Raw genomic sequence first — 9,968 nt, 5'->3', positions numbered from 1 at the left:
TTGTAACCTTTTCCGCGTCAGTTTTAATTGAACAGTTATTGTTTGACAAAGAAAATATTTTTTACCGAATGTATTACTGCTCACTGACAAATTCTAAAATCTCGTAGCCTGTTGTAATCACTGAATCGACTAGTAAAAAGCTTATACGACTACATAATAGAAAGAATTTTTTATTATGCAAGGGTTATTCTATATAGATTTTGCTTTTAAGCTTCATATATTGTTTGATAATCTATTTTAAAATGATTTTTAACTTCAGTTTTTAATTAAATGAAATTATTTTGTGTCTTTTTACTTCCTGTAAGTGTTATACAACACTTAGTTATTGATCAACTATTTGGTAACGAAAAATTTTTAAAAATAAAAATAAGAAATTTAAATAAATGAATACTTACAATTAGCTATACATTTACAAACAAATTATGGGAAAATAATAATTATAAATATTCACACATTTTTAACACTCAAAATATCCTACACTAATAATAATATTAAGGAGATCGGTTAAGGGAACTGTTCACATGTGCCTCTAGATGTTGTGTTCACAATTTCTCCATCGTCTACTTTAGAACTAACTCGCAAAAATAAAGAACTTTTAATTTAACAAAAAAAATTTATCATTGTCATAAATTTACTTGAAGGTTCATACAATGGTTCGCAATAGGTTTAGCTTAGCAGTTAGCTTTAAAAATGTTTTCACGCAAAGAATACAGTGATAAAATTTTTCAACACTTGCTAAAACAAAAAAGTTGACACCACAGAAACATAAAATGGCTCACTGCTTTAAATGTTTGTCCAGGAGGTACAACTGGTATTATCCTTAATAAGAATTTTTTTTATTCCCCTACATTTGGAGTGATCTAATTCTTTAACAAAATTTTTAGCTTATTGAAGAATCGCTTTCAGCTTCAGATTCCGCCTTTCGAAAAAAAAAAATATAATTAAGAACTTTGAAGTAATGATATTTGACAGACAAATAATGTACTAGTATTAATCTGAATGCTTCGTTTGAGGGGAGATTTATCTTTTCTTACTACGAAAAGCAAGTCAAATTAGCTTTTCGGAATTTATAAAAGGGTAATAATTAAAGTTCCTCAAAAATCGAAGTCGAGAATATACAATAGCTTCAAATGAAGTTGAAAGATTGCAGGTCTGTTCAGTTGCATGGAAAGAAAATGCCACTTCATAGCTTTAGACAGGTGGCACGGGTTTAACTTTCTGATTATGAAATTAAGAGTGGATTTTTCAATATCAGGATAACTTTATTCTAGCGAAAGCAACTTTGAATAGCACTTGAAAGATTATCTCTGCTGGTTGAAGATTTATTAAAAAAGAAACTTTCCTTGTTATAAAAGTTCTCTACGAAACCAAAACATGCGTCTGAAATTTTTATATTTCTAGTTTATTCTATAATGCTTTACTTTCTGCGAACATAGAGTCGCAATACTTTAAAATGAATAACTTGCATAAGTGTAACATTGATTTTTCTTTCAACTATATAGTGAATTAAAAACTGAAATGCAATAACCAGCTGTTTAAAAACTACAATGGAGCCTTTAGAAGATTAAGTGTTTTGAAAATGAATGCTTTGTTTATTTAGGGTACTTATTTAAATCACGTTTTAGCAAATAAGTTGAGCTATTTTAATACAACTAAATCAGGCTGTAAATGCTTTGGAAATAAAAATTGCGTGCATTTAATTTAGAAGAAAGATATTGTTGCGTTAAATATAATAAGTTAGAGAAATTAAAGAGCACCTTAGCAACATTGAAAAATTGCCTTGAAAAATACAGTTCTCTCAACAGTTTTCCTATAATTACCAGCTTATAAGAGGCAAAGTTAAGGGATGCAAAAGGTCAAATTAAAAATTAGGAGATAAGCAGTACAAATGGTAGGTGAACCTCTCCTGTCTCTTGGGGCAAGAGATAGTACTAGTAGCCCTGGTAGGTGCTGCTATTCATCATGATTTAGAAAAACATTTCAATGGAAGCCTAATTAGGACCTTATCTTTAAATGCGTTTTACTAAAAACTTGAAAATGTTCGCTTACATCCCTTTTCTTCTCACTGTCTCATATTCCTCATATGTGCTTGCAACTACGAAGAGTTCTTTCGTGGTTAAATGATGAAAATAAATCATTAAAAAATGATATTCATAAAATAAAACAGAAAAAGTGTATATCTAATTGAAAATTGAGTTTTCTCGTTCAAAAGTGTAAGAAAATGATTATATCGTCACCTCAGAACAACAGTAAAATATCTAAGTGTTATTTCTGGGGAGATTTTTTCGCTAGAATACTTAGTTAGGGGAGGGTGGTCCGAAGCGGGTAGGTCGCCCAAAGCAGGTAGGCCTTAGTATGCCGCCCCTCCCCCCATGTGTGTAAGCGGCGATGCTTACGTATGTCGTGTTTACATGAACACCCCGTGTTTACGTTATTCTGACACCATCCACCTACAAACTACGATAGTCATTTCGTTTGTTTCTCTTTTTTTTAATTTAGGGTTATAATTATTGCTAAAAAAAAGGGAGGGCCCTCGGGCAAAGCGGGTATTGGGTTTAATCAAATATTTATTTATAATTATTTATCAAATATTTATTTATTATATTATTTTCCTGACTCGTGTGCTGACTTAAATTTTCTATTTCAATAGGATAAATATAACTTTAAAAAGTTATTTTTTAGGATGACAACTAATTAGTTTATTAAATCAGTTATTTCTTTATCTTTTATAAACAAATGACTTTAAATTGGATAAGTACAACTTTTTTATATATTTTTTATAACGGCAGGTAGCTAGTCAATTATTTTAATCATTTATAACTTCATATTAGATTGGAATATGTACCAAATCACAATTAGTTAAGCTTACTCGCTTTGGACTCTCTGGCAGGGCAAAGGGGATTTTTCAAATGTTTGTAAAGTTTGATAATAAATAAATATTGGGTTTGAAATAATACAAAAATCACTTTTTATTTTGAAGTTCAAGAACCCTGCTAGGAAATAAACTGAAATTTTTGCGATAAAAATCCAAAAACTACAATTTTCGAGCGTCCTTCGAAAACCAACCCGCTTTGGGCCACCCTCCTCTATGTGATTTTAGGTTCAACTCTTTTACTTCATAACATTTTAAAAGCAATTTTAAGCTTATAAGAATGTAAGGAATTCTTTCTCATTGTTTTACTTTCCAATCTCTATTTATGTATTTCTTTCGAGAAAAGAACCGTGACAACATGAAAATCACAACTGTCACCGAAGCTAAAATTTCAATACGTGAACTAAAAAATAAGAAAACATCACAGTCAAGACCAAGTCCTTTCGTATTTTGCCTCTAGAATTTAGAATAAGTAGTTTTTCTTCCTACTAAAAGCCAAATAATTTGTTTACGTGACAAACTGCAAATAACAGGTTCTTACAACGGAAGATTTAACGCTTCATTCACTTTATTGGAACACGTCAAGAGTATTAAAGGACACTTAGCTTCTTTTTCTGTTCTCCGGCTTTAAAACCCGGAGTATAAAAAAACGGAGAACAGTCATTCATCATATCTGGCAGGAACAATACTCTCGTCTGCGTCACCTAAGAGGCTAAATTTCTCCAAGAAAAGAAATATTTCATGTGGAAAATCATGAAACGCTCATTATTAGATTTTCATTGACGTTTTGTGGTAGTCGAAGCATGGCATATGTATTAAGTTCTCTTTGTCAAGGAATGATGAATTACAGAAATGTTCATATTTTCGCTGCGGTTCATGTTTTTGTCTCTTTCATGGAGGTTATGTATGCCTTTCTACAAGTTGATTCTATTTTTTTTTCTCTTTTATTCTCGTTCAAACCAAAGTTAAAGCAAGAGAAGTTTAAATTACACGGATGCGAAATTTAAAGACTGACAACATGCGGACCGGATCAAACACAATTGTTAAGCACAAACATTTATTGCTTGCTACATATCACAATGGGGTTGCTTCCTTCAGTCAAAAGTACTACTTTTAGTTACTGAAATTGATAGAATGAGTAAAAAAAATAACATAGACCCAGAAAATTCTTTCATTTTCCCAACAATTATTTTTTAATTAATTTTTTTAAATGTCTGATTTTGAAAACAAGGCGTGGTCTTTATGACGTCACAGATGATGCAATTTGGTGCATCTTTCTAACGCGTTTCCACGTTATGATAATCAAGAAGCAAATCAAAAATATTTTGCTCGCTACGCTTGCTATCAACGATATCGTTGCCAAAACACGTGAGTAAAGTTGCGAATTAAATATTTTTCTCCGTGAATGGCAACACTGAATGGCATTTCATCATTTGTGATGTCACACGACAGAAACGTAAACAATGAAAGCGCACCGATTTAAGTAATTTTTTAAAAATATTAAACTTGAACAAATTATTTTAAAAATGTAAGATCCTATATTTTTGAGCATGCTCTTTCAGAAAAAAAAATACTTTTAAAATTTTGAAAACGACCCCATTACATATAGTCGAGTGTTACAAACTACTCTTTTCTACAAACTGCAGCCATTGTTACATACACAAATGAAAAGACAGCTCCGCGCTTGATGCAGCGCAAAGGTTTCTGGGAGGAGAGATGACGTAATTTGTGTGCGCATATATGATAAAAATAAACATTGAATCCTAACACAACATATAAACTCGTACAGGTTTAAAGTAGCGGATGTCACTTGCAGCAAATGTAACAAAAAATATTTCATTTCAGTCTCTACATTTCAAAATCTATTTAAGGGGTGTCGGCATCCTATATACGCGTAATTTTAAATTGCTAAACTTAATTTGTCTTTTTCTTTGGACGTTTTAATGATAGAAATTTACATTTTCATTGTTTTCAAGAAATGTCTTGAATCTACTGAAGTAAAATATTAGGCAATTCTGTTTGTTTCATTTTTTTTTTTTTTAAATTTAACCAATATTCACTTTTTAAAACGAAACAAAAAAAAAATTTTTGACCACCAAAAAACAGCTGTTTAGGGAGAAGTGTGAGTTCTAAAGCAAAAATTTCATTTTAGCCTAATTATGAACATATAAATTAAATGCGGTTAAATTTTCAAAGCAATAAGTTCAATAGTCTTCTAGAAAAAGGAGCATGAGTTTTTAAAATTGACGTTTTGAAAAAAATCGTGTTTGAAAGTAAAACTGTACGTATATTTTATACATTCCTGCCGCATTAATATTTAATTTGAGTTAATGTTCTTCCATATTGAAGCATGAATTTGGCTTGAAAGCTGTTGCGTTGAATATTTTAAATATCTAAAGGCAGTTTTTTTTTTTTTTTTTTTTTTTTTTTTTTTTGAGGGGATTAACCCTGTTAAAAGTCATATAAAACACACGAGAATATTTTACTGACTTCTATTAAAGTATGATCATGAGAGGATTTAAAAATGCAGTGAAACCCTACACAGAGAAACAACAAAAAGTTTCATTCAGAACTAAACGAACCTAAAATGAAATAAACAACGCTTAATCGCACAAAACTGGCGGATTACTGCAGACACATGCTTCGTGGTTTTACGAAACCCTTTTTCAATGTAAAATATTGAGCTTTTGGATTTAGAAACATCCAGTAAAAGCAACGAGAATGAATAACAGACAGCTTGAATAGTAAAAAAGCAAATTAACAAAATAAACTAGACAAAATGGAACTCAGAGTCAAAATTTGTTACGTATGATTAACTTCGAGAAAAAACCGTTAAGCAATAAATTCCTCCAGAAATTTCGCAATAATAAATTTCACTGACAGAATGAAACCATTAATTTAAAAATTAGCAATGATTTCATGTTTGAAAAAAAAATGTACCTAATTAATTGTTACCTTCAGCGAAGGAGAGAATAAACATAACACAAAGGAAAAACTTTAGAAAACATTTACTCTTAAAACGCCTTTTAAACCTTTATAAATGACTTATATATAACCATTGATGCGTGGTCATGCACAAATAAATGGATAAGCAATTATAAAAATATGGTATATTGGGGTTAAAAATGATTTAAAATAATCAAAAGTAACAGCCATGATTTGTTCTGTTTTGACTAGAATGACCAAAATATACAAAAACGTATCATACTGTTTAATTTGCCTTAAAGAATCATTACAAGAATAACCCAAGTTCTTTTATTGATTAACGCTTTTCCTAAGAGCTTTATTTCACAAAAATCATATCTCAAAAATATTTCGAGAAGAAACTGTGAAGGATTAAATATATAGTCATGAATGGACAATATTATGAAACGGATTTTGCTACTCTTCTTCTGGCGAAATTTAGAGATTTATTTTGTAAAGCAGCGTATTCCCTGGAGAAAGAACACTTTATGTGCTAGAGCTGTTTTTGAAAAGCGATCGGAATTTTGATGACGAAATCTAATCAATCCGTGAAGCCACCGTTAAGAAGAAGTCCACTCCAGTGGACACTGGAATGTCCAGACTTTATCAATAAAAACTTTGAACGTCAACACGTAATGCATTTAACATTATAGGAATATATTTACAAAATATACAGATATACTTAGAACCTATAGCCTTTTACAGATATACTTAGAACCTATATTTATCAGATTCGCCGAAAGAATTAACTTTGTAAAGTAAAACGAATTATGTTAATGATTATGAATTTATTTATAATTTTTTTTCACGGGTAAAAATCAGACATTTTTTATGAAAAATTGATAATGAAAAGGTATTTAGAGTTATTTCTATTGAAAAACTATAAACAATTACTGCTAATGCTGTGGTGTTGGATTTACCAGGAAACCTTTCTTAATGCAAAGTTTACCGAACATATTTTTATCTTTTCGCTCTTTTTTGCATTGAAAAAAGGATTACTTAAACCCGAAATATGTGTCTATTTTTTCCCCCAGAAATTATATTTTGATCTCTAGTTTTCAGTTTATTTATAGTACATCGAAGTTTGTGATAAACATTAATAGTAGCCCATTTTGACAAGTGTTAAGGGTCGACGTTAAAGTATCATGTTTAAGCATTATACGTAACTTGCCAGTGCAATTGAAAAACTACTCATGTACTAAATTCAAACAAAAATGCCGATTAACATTTTGAAAACCATAAAGAAGAATTAAAAGTAAAAACGTTTTTACTTGAAAACAAAATTCTGTAATTAAAATACGGTTCATTCAATGGTATTGAAACACCGATATTTGCTTCGAACAACAAAAATTTTGTATCTCCACTGCTCGCAAAATACTTTCATATTTTTGTGCCTCAAATTTATAAAAGTTAGGGTTAAAACAGTTCCCTTCTCGTTCAGGAATGCTTTAGTGATACACACATTTTTCTCCTCTTAATTTATCAAACTTTATTTCCTTTCACTCGAATATTTAAAGCAACTTTTGCCCACACCCTAAGGTTGTCTTTTTATTTAGCATGCGTAGAAAACTTTAAAGCAGGGTTCCCGATAGAGCGCAAGACTGCGAGAATCGCGCACTTTTAAAAGAAATCTCGTTCGAAAAATATTTCGATGCGCAACACTCTAACGCAATTTTGTTATGTCTGTTAAATTGAATAATGAGATTTTGTAAAAAAAATCTCTCACAATTTTAAAAATCTCGCTCTAATTTCCACAGCGGGAGATATTTTCTCACTCATATATTTTTTTTTCTCTAATGGGAATCCTGCTTTAAAGTACACTTACTAATCTTTGTTACTGAAAATGTTACTTATATATATGAGGCAGTGAGAAGCAAAAGCATGTATGTTGACATTTTCAAGTTTTGAGTAAAATGTGTTTAAAGATAAAGTCTTAGGTAGGCTTTAATTGATTTTTTTTCAAATAATGCTGTACAGCAGCACTTACCAGGGCAGGGCTACTAGTACTATCTCTTGCCCCAAGACAGAGGAGAGGTTCCAGTACCATCTGTACTGGTTATCTCCAAATTTTTAACTTTTCCACTCCTTTTTTTCATGCCCAATATTTTGATGTCCTAAGAAGTTTTATTTTTCTTAAATTATCTCCAGACTTTAGTATGCATGACTTATGGCTACCCAATGAAATCTAAAACCTACATAGAACCATTACTCTTAAGTTATTATCGCTATCACTTATTTGGACAATGCATAGACTTTAAAAAGCAACTTTTAAACTTTAAAACTGGAGTCTTAGAACATTTTCGCATCTGAAATGTTTTTCATAACTTAATGTACGCTAAATGTAAAAAAGACTCATCAATGGATTTACGAGGGAAAACTTGTTTGAAAGTATCTTTTTGGTCATTTTTTTTCCTTTAGATAAAATTACAGTGTACCAAAGAAACTATTTGATGAATTTGAGCAGAAATATATTTTTTGCAAAAAGCCCTTGCGCTATGCAAACAACACACAGTTGTTCAAGTAAATTTAACTAAACAGACGTTAAAAAATATATTTGAAACGTTTCAGATTGCATATAAATTTAATTTAGAATATATTTTACGATAGCTAACAAACACTGGAACTTTTTGAAAATATTTTACTGAATTTATTTTTAATTTTCAGAGACATTATTCGCAGATCATGCTGTTGTTCAAAAATATAAGAATTTCATGTTTTATGAAAACTTTGCAATTCTACTTTCATTTTAGAAAAAGTGACTAGATAAAATATAACAATGTTATTAAAACTACTTAAATAAATAAACGGAGACATAACAGCAGATTGATTTCACCGCATACTATAAGCTGTGATCTCAAATCCCCTCCATTAAGTATTCCACGAACAAAGTAAAGTCTTTTCTTCCTGACATTACACAGAAGCACCTTTTTCTTTTGCATATCGTTAGAAGGAAAGAAAAATGAATAATTCTGAAATCGCTCCAAAAAGTTTTTTTTTTCTTCTTACACAGAAATTTCTATAGCTATTTTATATGCACATCTCGTTCCGCTGGCCTCGCTAATAATATGAGAAATGGAGGAAAATTGTATTATTCTAATGATGAACTGCATTTGTTTGCATGCACGATCGCATTCCTCTTCCCAAAATTTGCTTTTATCAAGATTGATGTTGCAAATATGACATCAACTTTCCCAATTAAATTGAATTTAAGCATTCTGGTAAAACAGGAACAGTTACTCGGACTGAGCATCTTGAAAGTTTTTGTTTAGAACTCCATATTGTCGAAACTTGGATTGAATTAACCTTTATGGTTTTTTTTATTGAGTTTAACAATTTTGTTCGATTTTTATATTTTCTGGGGGTCCTCCACAAATGACGCCACGTTTTGAGGGGTGGGGGAAGTTGTGACAGTTTGTGAGAAGAGGGAGGAAATGGGGTAACAAGAAATGTGCGATCAAGCATTCTTTATGAAAATATGCTTATGAAAACAGCATGGCATGTGAAAAGGGAAAGAGACGAAAATGAAGTGTGACGCTTTGTGACAATGAGGAGGAGGTGGTCAAATTTTTTAATAAAATATGAAAAATGCTTTTAGATTCTAAAGATTACTTCTATAACCTTATATTGCACTAAAAAGTATACCTTGGCACGACCTTGAGGGTCATGGATTTAGACAAAATCCTAGATATAGGTCAATGGTATGAGCCGAGGATAAGCGGTTTGACTGCATTAGCCTTAGTTCGGTTGCAACTGGGGTCCAAAATTGATAATGAACCGAGAATTGCAATGGAATTCCTTTAAAATTACTATTTAAACCCCTTTTTCTGCTATTATTCTAAAGTATGAGCAATTTCCATGCACTTACCTTTGAATTATTTACGTTGAATACTAATTTTTAATAAGTGGTACTTAAATTTAAATTGGACACTACTTTAAATTTCAATAACTTGAATGTCATAATAACATAATTACACGATATTTATAGTTTGCAAATGAAAAAACTTACTTTATCTGAATATTTATCGTCTGTTATCAAAGATATTCCGCAATAATAAGCAAAAAGTAGGATAAGAGAAAAAGTTCTAATTTATTGCACATTGCACACTCATTGTACTAACAAAAAATGCCAATT

Source organism: Uloborus diversus, chromosome 1 (assembly GCF_026930045.1).
Source record: "Uloborus diversus isolate 005 chromosome 1, Udiv.v.3.1, whole genome shotgun sequence".
Lineage (NCBI taxonomy): Eukaryota > Metazoa > Arthropoda > Arachnida > Araneae > Uloboridae > Uloborus > Uloborus diversus.
Note: the sequence above shows the minus strand (reverse complement) of the source record.